This window comes from Marmota marmota, unplaced genomic scaffold (genome assembly GCF_001458135.2).
Source record: "Marmota marmota marmota unplaced genomic scaffold, marMar, whole genome shotgun sequence".
Taxonomy (NCBI): Eukaryota; Metazoa; Chordata; class Mammalia; order Rodentia; family Sciuridae; genus Marmota; species Marmota marmota.
Genome location: NW_025999968.1, coordinates 30,821,188 through 30,837,109, shown reverse-complemented (window position 1 = coordinate 30,837,109; position 15,922 = coordinate 30,821,188).

Genomic DNA, 15,922 nt, shown 5'->3' with positions numbered 1-15,922 from the left:
ATATATATATATATATATAACTGTTTTTGGTTTTGCTGTTCATGTTCTTAGGTGGTAGTCAAGTTTCATATTCTTCTATAAGAAAAAAAATTCCATCCTACCACTTACTGACAAATTGGTAATTTGTAATTTTTTCACTGTTTGGTTCCTGTATGTGTGGGTTTGGACCTGGTATGTTTTATCTGTTCTGTAATGTGTGCATTTCTCAGAACCACAACCATGCCTTTTTAATTATTATTGCATAACTATAAATATTTCATTGGTAAAGAAAAGAGTATTTCACATTATTTCGTTCAAGAGAATATTGAAACCTCTTTAAACATAACTGTGGATTTTGGCTGAGATTGTGTTGAATGAATAAATCAGTTTGGGATATATTTTATTTTTGTGATATTATAGTTTCCTATCTGTCAGTACATTTTTATCTATTTAATAAGGTCTTTTAAAATGATTCTCAATAAAGTTTTATGATTTTTCCTGACAATTCTTTCCTGACAATTCCTAGTTTTTTACACTGCTGTAAATACCATCTTTCAAAATTTCATTTGTTAACTGCTTATGACTAGTAGGTAGAAAATAAGTAGATGTCTATATTGATTTTATATCCAGCATTTTTGATAAACTCTCCTATTATGATGATTTATCTGTAGATCCTTGGATTTTGTCTGTACACAATCATATCATCGGCAAATAACAACAGTTTCATTTATTTCCTGCAATTTATTATATACTTTTAATTTGTTTTTCTTTCCCTACTTACTGCCTAAGCTCTCCACCAAAATGCTGAATAGAAATTGTAGGTGTGGGTGTAAGTATCCTTGGAATATTATTGTCTCTTTCAGTGGTCTGTCACTGAGCACCATGTTTGCTATTCATATTAATTATTTAGGAGATAATGTTTTCTTTTATATTATTTATGACTTTTATCTTAAATATATTGAATATAACTTTTCAGATGCTATCAATATAATGATTTGATTGTTTTATTTGAATAATATAATTTATTGAATAGCAGAATATTTTTTTCTAACTTAAATAATTTGCAGTCAATAGTGCTAAAATACCAAATGCCTTAGAATCTAATACCTAATGAATTTACAGATGCTTTAACTGAAATACCACATCTAGGTGTCTTATTAATATCTAAAGGCCAGAGGACTTTCTGCTGGGGAGGTGCTAGGAGATCTAGTATCTGAAATCTTTCTCATACATGGTATTTTTTCCCTGCATCCTCACATGATGTAAGCAAAAAATAAATTCATTTGGACCTATTTTACAAGGGCACAAACACTAATCATAAAGACTTAGTCCTGATGGACCCATCACTTCCCCCAGGGCCCCAGGACTTAATAGCATCACTTGGGGATAATGTTTCAACAAATGAATTTTAGGAGGACAAAAAAAAAAAAAATTAGAATACAGCATTGAATCTCTCCAAATTGAAACATTGATAAACTGCAATTCTAACCAAAATTGGAGTAGGCATTTTGGAAAAAAAAAAAATGGCAAGAAGAATATAAGATGATCATGGGAAAATCATTTAAATGATTTTAAATTTCTTAAATCAGAAATAAAAAGATTATTTGAAAAATATTTTATGACCATATATCCTAGAACTGGGACTATCAATAAGGTCACATGAAGGCTTCCTTTGTATCACTGAAGAGATGTTTTAAGTGCTTTCTCACTGTTGTACAGAGAAGGTGAGGAAGACAGAGGAACTCTGCTATAGCCCTCAACCTACACATCTCTCTACTTCAGTTTTCCCAGGTTACCATCCCAGTGAACTCCTTTCACCTACATCCTCTTCTCAATATCTTGCTTTAATATAACACAATCTAAGATGTGTTTGTTTTGTATTATTTTTTGTCAAACCACTTAAATATCATCTTTTAATTTTTTTGATGTTACAGAAAATCTGTTTCTGTAACTTCAGGTTCCTTATAAACTATAATTAATTTGTGATTAATTGATTTTTGTTTTTATTTTCCTTGAAATCTGTATTAATTAGAAAAATGTATGGCTGTCCCTTTACTTACATAGCAGTTACTATTGAATTGAATTCTAATTTCATCTATTTTATATATTCTTTTCTTCACTCAGTACTGTGCTTTTAAGATTTAGCCATGTTACTTTTTATTGCTGTATAGTACTCTACAGTGTGCCTTCACCACATATTTTTACAATTTTATTGAATTTTAACTAATCAAAATTAATCTGAACATAAGAATCGAGTTTTGAAATTTGCATATGTCCGTTAAATTCTTACCACAATGAAGAGAGTGAACATTGTTGCTGTCCCCAATATTTCCTTATGACCATGTGTATATTCCCTCTTCCCATGTCTTACTGCCTCTTGGCCTTCAGGAGATATACTTTCTGACCCTATACATTACTTTGTTGTACAGGAGTTTGATACATGAATGAAATCATATATTTTTTTTCTTTTTGGGGGGAGTCTGTATTCATTAATTTAGCGTAATCATTTTGAGATTCATCCATAAGTTGTTCATTTATTTTTTAATCAATAAAATGTATTGCTTTAGATCAGTTATAGGCAACATTGATTAGAAAGTCATTCTCTGCTGTTGGCCCTCAACCTACACATCTGTCTACCTTCAGTTTTTGCAGGTTACCTTCCTGGAAATATCCTGGTAACCACTCTACTGTCTGCTTCTGTAAGTTTAACTCTTTTAATTCCACCTACAAGTGAGATCATATTGCATTTGTCTTTCTGTGCTTGTCTTATTACACTTACAATGATATCTTTAGGTTTATCCATGTTGTCTCAGAAGAGATGACTGTCTTCTTTTTTTAAGCTGAAAAGTAATCCATTATTTATATGTAACACCATATTTTCTTTATTCATTCCTCAACAGGTAGACACCTTAAAAAGTGGGGTGGGAATATTTCTTCTATATATTGATTTTATTTTATTTTGACACATACTCAGTATTAGGGTTGCTAAATTATGTACTAATTCTATTTTCAATTTTTGAAGAACATCCATGCTCTTTGCCATAATGTCTGTACTAACTTACATCACCACCATTAGTGAATAAGGGTACTTTTAATCTCTCCCTCCTCACCTGCCATCTTCTATCATTTTGATAACAGCTGTCTTCAGAGGTACAAAGATATATCTAGTTGTCATTTTAACTTGCATTTCCTTGATGACTGGCCATGTTAACACTTTTTCTCATACCTTTTGTGCAGTTTTATTTCATCTTTAGAAAAATGTCTTCAGGTTCTTTGTCTGTTTTTCAGTCAGGTTATTTGATTTCTTACTGTTAAGTTGTTTCATATACATTTTTAATATTAACCCCTTTATCAGATGTAAGGTACAAAGATATTTTATCCCATTTTGTAGATTTTTATTTTGCTTTGTTGAGTGTTTCCTTGCTGTGAAGATTTTTATTTTGATGAAAGCTCATTTGTCTACTTTTTCCTTCTGTTTTTAAGTTTTTGAGATCATATCAAAAAAAAAAAAAATTACTGCCTACCACAGTGTCAGTGGAGACTTTTCTCCCATGTTTTCTTCTATTAGTTTCATAGTTTTAGGTTTTATGTTATGACTAGAATCCATATTGAATTGATTTTTATATGGTGTGAGATAAGGTTAACATCATTCTTCTGTATCTGGAAATCTAGTTCTACCAACAGCATTTGTTAAACTCTCCTTTCCCTACTGTGTGTTCTCAATATGTTATTCAGAATTAATTGACTTGTAAAGATGTGGGTTTATTTTGTGTTTCTTATTCTATGCCATCAGTTCATGTTTGCTTTCATGCTAGCCCCATACTTTTTTGATTACTGTAAACTTGGTAGTATATTTTGAAGTCCATATGATAGCTTCTCCTTTGTTCTTTTTATCCTAGATTGCTTTGGCTGTTTGGTGTATTTTGTATTTTCCTACAAGTTTTCATTTCTTTTTCTATTTCTGTAAACAAATGTCACTGAAATTTTTATAAGAATTTCATTGAATCTACAGTTTGCTTTGGGTAGTGTGGTCATTTTAAAGTAGTAATTCTCGTAATTCTTGAACACAAAATATCTTCCCATGAACTTTTGTATTTAATTTCTTTCATCAATATTTCATATTTTTGGTGTAATTTATTGCTATGTATTTTATTTTAAACGTTTTTGAATGAATTGTTTTCTTTCTTTGTTTTTTAGATAGTTTTTTTGTTAAAGTATAGAAATGCTGCTTGTTTTTGAAAAATGGTTTTGTGTCCTGAACAAAATTGCTGCATTTATTTTCTTGTGTTTTCAGTTTTTATGTGTGTGTGAATTGAATACATTTTTAATTCTATTTTTAACTTCTTATTGCTGAACTTTAAGAGCTATTTGCTTATTTTAGATGACAGTTCTTTAGTAGATACATCTTTAGCAAATATTTTCTTCCAATCTGTTTGTCTTTTCATTCTTTTTATATTGTCTTTTGTATAACATTAGTCTTTTCTTTCAAAGAAGTCCAGCATTATTTCTTTTATGGTATGTTAGTTTTATACCTATAGCTTTAGTATTATTCCTACAGTCATTGCCTAAGATTGTATAGGTTTTCTTCTATGATCTCAATAATTTCCTATCTTCTAAGTGTTTACTGTTTAGCATTATGCATTTAGATTCATGACACATTTCTTTTTTTATTTGTTTTAATTAGTTACACCTGACAGTACAATGATCTTGACATATCATACATTTGAATCAGACAGGGGATAATTTCTCATTTTTCTGTGTGAACAGGTTGCAGAATCACATTAGTCATGATTTCAAGTCAATTTTTTTTTTTGTGAAAGATATGTTGCAAGTGTTATTTTCTTACATGTAGAAGTCCAGTGATTCCAGAACCATTTCTTTATTATCTTTCTTTTCCTTTTATTTCATTTTCTCCTGTTGAAAAGACCAACTGATTCCATTCATGTAGTTCTACCTGGCTCACTATTTTGTTCCATTTATCTCTTTGTCCATTTCTTGATCAATGCGATGTTATCATGAGTCTTATAACTATACTAAGTCTTAAAATAAGTGGTGTCAGTCGTCCAACTTGGCTCTTTTTCTTCCATGTCAAGTTCCATCATTTAATAATAATAAAATTATTATAATTTTGTTTATTGATATTCCTGAAATATTTACCAATTTATTTTCTCTTTATCAATATTCTGCTTGCAACAACAATTATAGAGTTATAACTCATGTACCATAGAGTTCATCCTTTGTGTGTGTGATTAGTATCTAAAATATTTGCAAAATTGTGTAACAGTCATAGCTATGGAATCTTCGAATAGTTAATCCCCCTCAAAGAAACCTTATAACCATTATCACTCTTCAATCTCTTCTCCTTCAGCTCCTGACAACCATGAGTTCCCTTTTGCTGTTTAGAATCGCCTATTCTAATGAAATAATGTAGAATTTGATATTCTGGGAAGATCTTCTTTCTCATCCATAACATTTTAATGTTGATCTCCATTGTACCATATGTTAATACTTCACTTTTTTCTTCTTTATTATTAATTGTTTTACTTATACATGACAATAGAAAATACTATAGCATGATTATAAAAGCAAAGAATATAATTTGTTCTAATTCAGTCCCCAGCATTTCCCCTTTCCCTCCCTTCCTTCTACCCCCTGTTCCCTTCCCTCTACTCTTTCCTCTATTCTATTGATCTTAGCCTCGTAAATGTGTATGGTTATGAGATTCATTGTGGTATATTCATATGTATACATAGGAAAGTAAGGGAAGATTCATTCCACTGAATCTCCCTATTTCATCCCTCCACCCTTCCTTTCATTCCCCTTTGTTTACTCCTCTGATCTTACTTCTTTTTTTTTTTTAATTTTTATTCTCCCCTCCTTATTTTGGATTAGCTTCCACGTTTCAGAGAAAATATTTGACCTTTTATTTTTATCCACTGATTTTTTGAGGGGAACCTAGGTTGACTCCATAGATTAGCCAATGTGAAATGTGCTACTATGAATATTGATATGACTGTGCCAGTGTAAGTAAGCTGATTTTAAAGCCTTTGGATATATACCAAGGAATACGATAGCTGGGTCATGTGGTGGTTCCATTCCAAGTTTTTTGAGGAATTTCCATACTGCTTTCCAGTGCAATTATACAAATTTGCATTCCTTCCAGCAGTGTATGAATATATCCTTCCCCCCACATCCTCACTGTTTACTTGTATTCTTGATAATTGATAATCTGACTGGAGTGAGAGGAAATTTTAGTGTAGTTTTAATATTCATTCCCATTGTTTCATTGCTGGAGATGTTCAACAATTTTTAGTATATTTTTTGATCCTTCATACTTCTTCTTCTGAGAATTGTCAGTTTAATTCCTTTGCCCTACTTACCTACTGGTGTATGTGTGTATGTGTGTGTGTGTGTGTGTCTGTATGTGTGTGTGTATGTCTGTGTGTGTGTGAAGTGTGTTAAGTTTTTGAGTTCTTTATATATCCTGGATATAAAGGCCCTATGTAAGGAGCAGATGGCAAAGGTATTTTACTTATTCTGTAGGTTATCTCTTCATGCTCTTGATTGTTTCTTTTGCTGTGAGGAAGCTTTTTAATTCAATGACATCCCATGTATTGATTTTTAGTTTTATTTCTGTGTTTTAGGATTCTTGTTAAGAAAGTCAGTTCCTGAGCTGACATATTGGAGTGCTGGGCCTACATTTTCTAGCAGGTCTTTCATCCACATTGAGTTGAGTTTTGCACAAGGTGAGAGATGGGGATTAAATTTCATTTTGCACATGGATTACCAGTTTTCCTAGCACCATTTGTTGAAGAGGGTACTTTTTCTTCAGCATATATTTTTGGCACCATTGACTTGTATGAGTTAACTGTATTTATGTGGATTTGTTTCTTTGTCTGCTATTCTATTCAATTGGTTACCATGCCTGTTTTGGTGTTAACATCTTGTTGGTTTTGTTACCTCTGTAGTATAATTTAAGGTCTGGTGTTGTGATGCCTCCTGCTTTGCTTTTCTTGTCAAGGATTCCTTTGGCTATCCTGGTTCTCTTATTTTTCTAAATGAATTTCATGACTGCTTTTTCTAGTTTGGTGAAGAACATCATTGACATTTTGATGGGAACTGCATGGAATCTGTATAGTACTTTTGATAGTATGGCCATTTTGACAATATTAATTCTGCCTAATTAATTCTTGCAGTTTAGATGTGAGAACATGAGAAAATCTTTTTATCTTCTAAGGTCTTCCTCAATTTCTTCTTTTCTTTATCTATAGTTTTCATTGTGGAAGTCCTGAACTTATTATTTTTTAGATTATTTCCAAAATATTATATGTTTCTTTGAGGCTACTGTGAATGGGACAGTTTTCCTAATTTCTTTTCAGCTGACTAATCATTTTAGTATAGGAACGTGATTGGTTTATGAGTATTGATTTTTGTAATACTTTATTTTTTTTCTGGACAAAATATGTTTCTGTCTATGGATATACATGTATTGATTTTTAGTTTTACTTCTGTGTTTTAGGAATCTTGTTAAGAAAGTTATTTACAAGTCATTTAACAGACATCTACATGGTTTCAACTTTAGTCTATCATGAATAATAATGCTATTGACATTCATGTATGATTTTTTTGGTGGACCTATGTTTTTAATTCTTTTGGGTGTATATTTCAAAGTAGAAACTCTGTATCAGACTAGAAACTCTAACATTTTAAGAAACTACAACACTGTTTTTGAAACTGGTTTCACTATTTTACTATCTGTCAACAATGTTTGTGGGTTTCGACTTTTCTATATACTCACCAATTCTTGTTATTTTATATTCTTATCATAGTCATCCTTGTTCATGTGTAATAATAGGACATTCCACTTCCTTAAGGCATCATAATGTTGAACCTGTTTTGTGCTCATTGGCCAAGTGCATGTATTCTTTGGAAAGATAGAAGTTCAGGTCCTTTGCATAAATTTTATCAGACCAGTTTTCTTTTCATTGTTTATTTAAGAGTTCCTATGTACTAGGGTACAAGTCTTTTATCAGTTACATGATTTGTGATTAAATTCTTTCACTCCATAAATGTCTTTTAACTTTACTGATGTTTGCCACTGAAGCACAAGCACTTTTACTATTTTTAGTTTATATTTGTTGTTTGTTTGTTGGTTGTTTTTTGTTACCAAGGACTGAACTTCATGGCACTCAAACACTGATCTGCTTATGCACTCTGTTTGTTTATTTATTTTTTTTTATTGTTGGTTGTTCAAAACATTACATAGTTCTTGACATATCATCTTTCACACTTTGCTTCAAGTGGGTTATGAACTCCCATTTTTAGCCCATATACAGATTGCAGAATCACATCAATTACACATCCATTGATTAACATATTGCCATACTAGTGTCTGTTGTATTCTGCTACCTTTCCTATCCTCTACTATCCCCCCTCCCCTCCCCTCCCTACCCCTCTTCTCTCTCTACCCCCTCTACTGACCTTCATTTCTCCCCCTTGTATTATTTTTCCCTTTCCCCTCATTTCCTCTTGTATGTTCTTTTGTATAACCCTGAGGGTCTCCTTCCATTTCCATGCAATTTCCCTTTTCTCTCCCTTTCCCTCCCACCTCTCATCTCTGTTTAATGTTAATCTTCTTCTCATGCTCTTCGTCCCTACTCTGTTCTTAGTTACTCTCCTTATATCAAAGAAGACATTTGGCATTTGTTTTCTGTTTGTTTATTTTAAGACAGGGTCTCACTAAGTTGCTCAGAGCCTGGCTAAGTTGCTGAGGTTGGCTTTGAGCTTTGGTCCTCCATCCTCAACCTTCTGAGCTGCCACCATTCCTGACTAGTTTTGATTTAGTTCAATTTACCAATTTTTTTTCTGTTACCTGTACTTTAGGTATAATATCTCAGAAACCACCTTCTAAATCATAAGATCACAAAAATTTACCTCTGTTTTCTTGTAAAGGTTGGATATTGTTAGCTTTCTACCCAATCTTTAGTTACTTTCTTATGTTTAGTGCATGGATGGAATTGTATTTCATTTTTTGCATCATATTTATTTATTTATTTAAGTCTTAAACTTTCTAAAATATTTTCTTCCAATTGAAAAGAATCCATCAGTATATTTTCTTACGGAGATCTCTGTTGAGAAACTATAGGTTTCTTTTGAATTTGTTGTTATTTCAATGCTTTAAAACTAATTTTATGGTTTAGAACATTACTGTTTACATTAAAAACATGATTCACTGTGGACTCTCTGTTTTTTGGGGGGGCGGGTTTAGGGGGTTCATTTTGGAAAATCAGTTGCTCATTTGCTTATGTCTCTTTTGAAGGTAATATGCCTTTTCCTTTATTTGCTGGCGTGATTTCCTTTTCATATCTGGATTTTATTATTTTTATTATAATAATGTTACAAGTGGGTTTCCCTTTGTTTTTCCCTTTGGGATTGACTTGGCTTCTTACACTATGGATTGGTCCCTTTAAACAGTTCCAGAAGACTCAGTCTATCACTTCAACTATTAACTCTATATTCATTTTAACTCCTAAATTCTGGAAATTTCATCTTTCTTCCATTATTTCTCTATTATTTTTTCTGATAAAGAATGCAATTTAGTTTCTCTTCAATGGTAACTTATTTTTTGTTAAACTTAGTTTTTAAGAGTTGAATTTTGAATGTTGTACTTTTCATTTATAGGAGGTCTTCTAAGTCTATTTGATTTTTGTCGTCTTCTTCTTACCTTCTAAAATTCATTGTGAAAATTTTTAAAATTTTTATTTTCTTTTTTAACCATGTTAATCACAATAATTTGTAGGATTTCTCTGATAATTTTAATATTATCTGAATTATTTATTTGAATTTTTCCTGCTCATTTCCATTCTTGGCATTAGGTTTCCATGACATATTATTTTTGTTGTATATTTCTTTTATGTTGAAATATTAATTTGAATTCTATTTTAAAAGTACTTTTTCATACAGAGGAGATTTAGTTTTCTGCTGAGCAACTTCACATCTTCAAGCAAGCTCACAGCTTAAGATAGCCTGGATCTCTCTAGTGATATAAATCCAAACTGTTAATCTGCAGAAAATATAGTCATTGGCTCCTGTCCCTAGATATAATTTTTAATCTCATCTTTACCACTCTCCTTATTAATGGCAAGAAAAAAAAATGTTTGGATGTCAGATTAAGTTTACTTCTCTTTCAGCCTTACCTTGATAATATAATATTTTAAGATCTAAGTTTAATACACTATAGACCTCCTGTTAGACTCACTCCTCTGGGAAGCTACAAGGGTTTTAATCCTTCACCTTTTTCTTAAGTGGGCTTTATATCAAGCTTAAGATAGACTGATGTCTGATGTTCTAAAGGCAAAAGCATTTTGTTACTATGTATGTCCTTCTTCTACCATTTCACACTTACGCCATTTCACATACTTCTTCACATACCTGGCTCACACTTGACTTACATTTTTGACAAATCACTCTTTATCTTCTTGCATTTCTTAAATAAATAATTTAAAAAATATTTTATCCATTATTTCTGATTGTTTTCAGTAGGAAAATTGGCTCAAGTACTGTGATCTCTATTATCTGGTTATATAAGTTGTTATTCCATGATTTTTAATGCTAAAGAATGATTTCGGTTTGCTTGCTAACCTTTCTTTTTGTGTTAGTATTAAGGATATGGACTAGAAGAATTTCAGCAAATATTTAGTAAAAAGTTCAACCATCTATTTGTTTATGGTTCAGACAGTTCAACATAGTAAAACATTTAATGAAAGACACTAAAGTGGCTAGTTTCACACAGAAAGATAATATTTGTTAGGCTCTTAACATAGCCAATAAATACATGTATTTTAGTGGCCTGCTGTAAGTCAACACAGAATCTGGTAGTTGGTTTTTGCCAATATTTAAAGTCCACCTGTATATAATTCTTAATATTCTGCCCTGCATGAACTTTTTTATTACATAGTGGAAGGGGAAACAAGAATACACCTCACCACTGGAGAGCAAAGGGATTAGGAAACTATATTTGGTAGGCAGAACAAGAAGGGAAGAGCTGAATGCAATGACCACATCTCCAAGATTAATACAACAGTTACTGGCACTGTTAGGATGGATGGGGTGGAAATGATCAACATTGCTCAGGAGATTTTTACAATGGTATGAGGGTAAGTTAATGAAATGAAGGTAAAAGAAAATATTGGAATCTAAAACAAGATCATAGAACAATTGCAGAAATAATTGATGATTCCATAAAATGTATCATTATCTAAAATTAAAGGTTTCCAGAAAAATGACTCCTATGTATGTTAACATGAGCTGATGTGAAGAACACAATAGTATACCCATGGCTTCTGTATTAAAAATAAATAAATAAAGTTAAGAAGTGACTTTTCTCTTTCCTTTGCTGTGGTTCAATTTGTTTTATCAAAGAGAAAGTATAAAGAGGAAAACAGCATATTCCTTTTATACTTTGCCTTTTTTTCCCTTCTACATCTTCAGTTCTAGGGAGGAGACCTTATACTTTATTAATGTGAGGAGGGAGAATGTATATTTGCTAGTGAAAAGTTGGCTGTTCTCAAGCATTCCAATATGAAACATAGTTCATCACCACTTTCCTGTTATATTCTGCTTTTTCATTGCTGTGACTAAAAGACCCGGTATGAACAATTTTAGAGGAGGAAAAGTTAATTTGGGGGCTCATGGTTTCAGAGACCTCAGTCCATAGAGAGCAGGTTCCATTCCCTGGAGCTGAAGTGGAGGAAGAACATTATGGCAAAAGAGTGTGGCAGAGGGAAGAGGCCCACATGATTATCAGGAAGCAGAGAGAGATACAAAATATATACCCCAAAGCACACCCCTCAATGCTCACCTTCTTCGGCCACACGTTACCTGCCTTCAGCTACCACTCAGTTCATCCCCATCAGGGGATTAATTGTGTTAAGGATCTCATAACCCAATCATTTCACCTTTGAATGTCTCTGTATCATCTGTACATGTGAGCTCTTCTGGGAAACCAAATATATAAACCATAACAAAGCTAATACTAGAAAAGAAAATAGGTCTTCTTTTGCCATGGTCTGAATGAAAAGTGGAAAGGTAGAGAGCCAATAATTCAGATAGTGCATAGGAAAGTAGAAAAAAAAAAGGACATCAAGAGAAAAGGGCCTTCTGTGATTTCATGATTGGTTCCCTTCAGGGCTTGATTTTGCTGTACTAGATTTTAAGTGTATCGGCAACCCCTTTCAATGACTGGAGCACTTAATTCCATGCTAATATAGTACTAATATATTACACATGACTGTTTGATATAATTGAGATGCCTGAAAGGGTGATACCATATATTTGCTGAAAACACTTATTTTGAAAACTGAAAATATAGAATATAAATCTGCAAACCTGTGTGCCCACCCTGAGATACATGTACATACCATATGATGGACTGCACCAATAATGATTTAATAGGATTCCAATAATATGGCTATATCTTTTGAGTTACATAACTTTTCGATACAAAGAATCTGTGTTAGAAGACAAGTGATGGATTGTGACATTTTTAAACAAATATATGGTATCTAGTTTCTTGGCATAAACTTAAAATTCATAGAATCTCTGAAATGGTGAATATCTTTTAGTACGCCAATGACTTGGCTAATGTTTCTTCAGCCTGTAGATAGTTAAGGATGGGGCCTGGTAACAGAAAATATCAAGTCAGGGTTAGAGGACTGGAAATTTTATCCCCACTCATATGGGGAATGGTGAGAGACTAAAAGTTAAATCAATCACTAATAGCCAATAATTTAATCAACCGTGTCTTTGTGAGGATGCCCATATAAAAAACCAACAGGATAAGGCTCAGAGAGTATTAAGACAGTGAAACTTGTCGAGGTTTCTGGGAGGTGGGAGCCCAGAAAAAGCACGGAAGTCCTGAACCCCTTTCCACATACCCAACCCAATATATCTCCTCATCTGTTTCATTTGTAATGTCATTTAAAAGAAAACAGTAGAGAAACAAACTAATAAACTTGTTAAGAAATTTTCTTTTCATTTTTTTTTCATAAGACATGTTCTACTGGAAACTTTTGGAGGATTACCTTTGATGTTTAGTGGTTATAATTTTAAGTAAATATATATAGATATATGGTAAGTCCTCCTGTCACACCTCCTGAGCCAGTGGGATTAGAGGCTTGTGCCTCCATGCCTGGATATTAAATGTATTTCTAAGTGAAAATCTAAAAGTAAGTTATTTAATTTACTATAATTTAATTAATACAAAATTAATTTGTATTATTATGAAATATGCACAAACATTATGGACTGGTCAATTCTATGGGGTCAATTGACATGCAGAAAGATTATGCTCAGGGCAAAATATGTAGTTAGCTACTCCAGTCTTTCCAATGGTCAGAAAAGTAGTTCTTCAAACTTAAATGACCTCTAATTTTCTAATGAAATTGAGTAACTCATTTCATCTTGTTTAGTTATTTAATTATCTGATAAAAATAAAATGTTAGGGAGTAGGACTGAGTCAAAGCAGACTTAGGTTTTGTCTTACAATGAGGAGTGCAGCTTAGTAGTTAAAAATAAAATGATTTATCCATATGCAGTTTGTGGTTTTTTCAGCTAGAAATTAGAATGTGCTAATTACAAGTGTGGGCTGCATATAAAAATATCCAGATTTATTGCCTAGGTAAGAATTACTTATGTACTGTGTTTGCCTAGAAAAGAACCTTGCTATAAGTAGCACACAACCCGATAAGTAAACCATCTAGTACTTTTTAAATATACTACAAACAATCATAATACGCAAAGACTTTAGTGATAAAGGTATTTATGTAATAAGAATGACTTGTGTACTGATACTTTGTATAATTGTTTCATATTACCAGTCCTTAAATTATTAACATAAATCCATTTTGGGATATAGACATCTATTTTCACATTAAAGAAAATTTCATGAAAACAAAGTATAGATCTCACCTTGTATTGTGATATTTTGAGGAACTTAGTGTTTGGTCAAACAATTTACATTAGCATGCATTTATCTTATATGAGAGAAAATCATTTTTGAGACTAGTATGTTAATATAGTAAATGTAGCTTAAATAGGTATCATTTAAAAGTAACTCTCTTGCTTACTTCTGGAAGTTAAAATTTTAACACAAGTTTAAATAGTAGCAGAAAAGTGCAGATAATTATTTCCTTAACACATTAACTCAAATGTTAAGGTCTCATAATAGACCTTATATACCCACTATTTTCAATAGCATTATAATGGTTCTTGGACTGTCAAAAAACAATTTTGAATATAAAGTTGAAATTAAGTGTGTATTGCACAATTAAAGAGAACAAATACAAGAAGAACATTTAGAGAAAAATCCATTTAATGAAAACTTTTTTAAAATGTTAAGGCAAAATATTTTAAATTACTGCAAAAGGTTCAGGCTTTCTAATAGGAAAAGCAAAAAGCAGAAAAGAGAGTCCAGGGAGAAAATTTTACCAAAGACTGAAAATGGAACACATCTTAAATGATTTGATTTCTTTACCTTTTGTATCCTCATTTCTATATGCATTTTACACCTCTCAGTTTTTTTACTGACTGCTCTAATTCTTGGAATCTTAGAAGTGAGTTATCAAGTCAGTGAGGTCACACGTATGCATCATGAATGTGGGTTGAATGAAGAGAGGGCTCCTGGTGAAGCAGAGCTGATTTATCCTGATTCATTTTCAAACATACTTCTCCTTTTCCTTCTATCATAACTATATTTGGCTATCAATGTCTAAACTAGACTGTCCTTTGTTTCCATGAAATTTTCTTCATTTTCCTGCTCAGTAAAACTTTCAATAGTCTTAGTCTACTTTTAATTTTTAATTTTTAATTTCCCCCAAATTGTGGATTATGGTAAAAAAAAACCTAAGAAAACTTTTAAAATAAAAAGACTATTTCCTTTTGAGGTCAAATTAGTATAGAGAATGGAAATTCAGTTGGTTTTTCATCTAATTCAGGAGGTACCATTTTTCTTTAACTCTTTGTCTTATTGGTAAAGAGAAAATTATCTAAAAATAGAGTTAGACAATACATTATTTGATTTATACCTTAAACAGCTTGCAAGGAAATGTGTGTCTTTCCAATGATGAACGGGAAGGACTGTTTATTATTCTGCCAAGGATTTACCATCTCATTTGTTGGAAAGCTGTCTATTGACATTGATCTTAATTGGTCCCCATCATATGCCATCTCTTTTTGACATAAGACTGAGTTATGACCATCAGCAGTCTTCAGCACTGTAAATATTGATATAACTTTGCTTTGCATAGGATTTTAAACTCAAAGGAAATATGCAAGATTGAAGTAGTAGCAGCATGAGCCAGATACAAGTTACTAAAGAATTCTGTGCCTGAGAACAAAATCTGACATACAGAGTTGAGTGACATCCTTCTTTAAAATTCTAAGAATAGTTATTATATTTCCAAGGCTAAAAAGCAGTTTCCTATGGTTCCAAGGTAGTAAATTTCCATGGTGATCACTGAGGAATTATAGAGGCAGATACTGTTTAGTTAATGATGACAAATGCATTCTCATTTTAGCATTTATTTTAAAATAAACCAATGACTCTATTGATTGGAGTTTATTATTTTTAATAACATTTACTTGTGGGAAAAAGGTAGAATTTCTCCAAAATATCTTACAGAAAAGGAAAAAAAGCCAAGAAAAAAGAGAGAAAAATCCATGTAACATCTGTCTCCCAAACAATAGGTGATTATATTCCAAATTGTTTTCCAAGAGTTACTGAATTTGGTAGCCTATGAATATATATTATGAGATATATGAGAAGGTTTTGTTTATTATTACAAGAAAATATCCCATGTAAACTTTTCCAGGTATGAAAAAAATGAGATGGGATTTCTGGAAAATTTAAACTTTCATTCTCCACCTCACTGTTCTTGTCTATAAT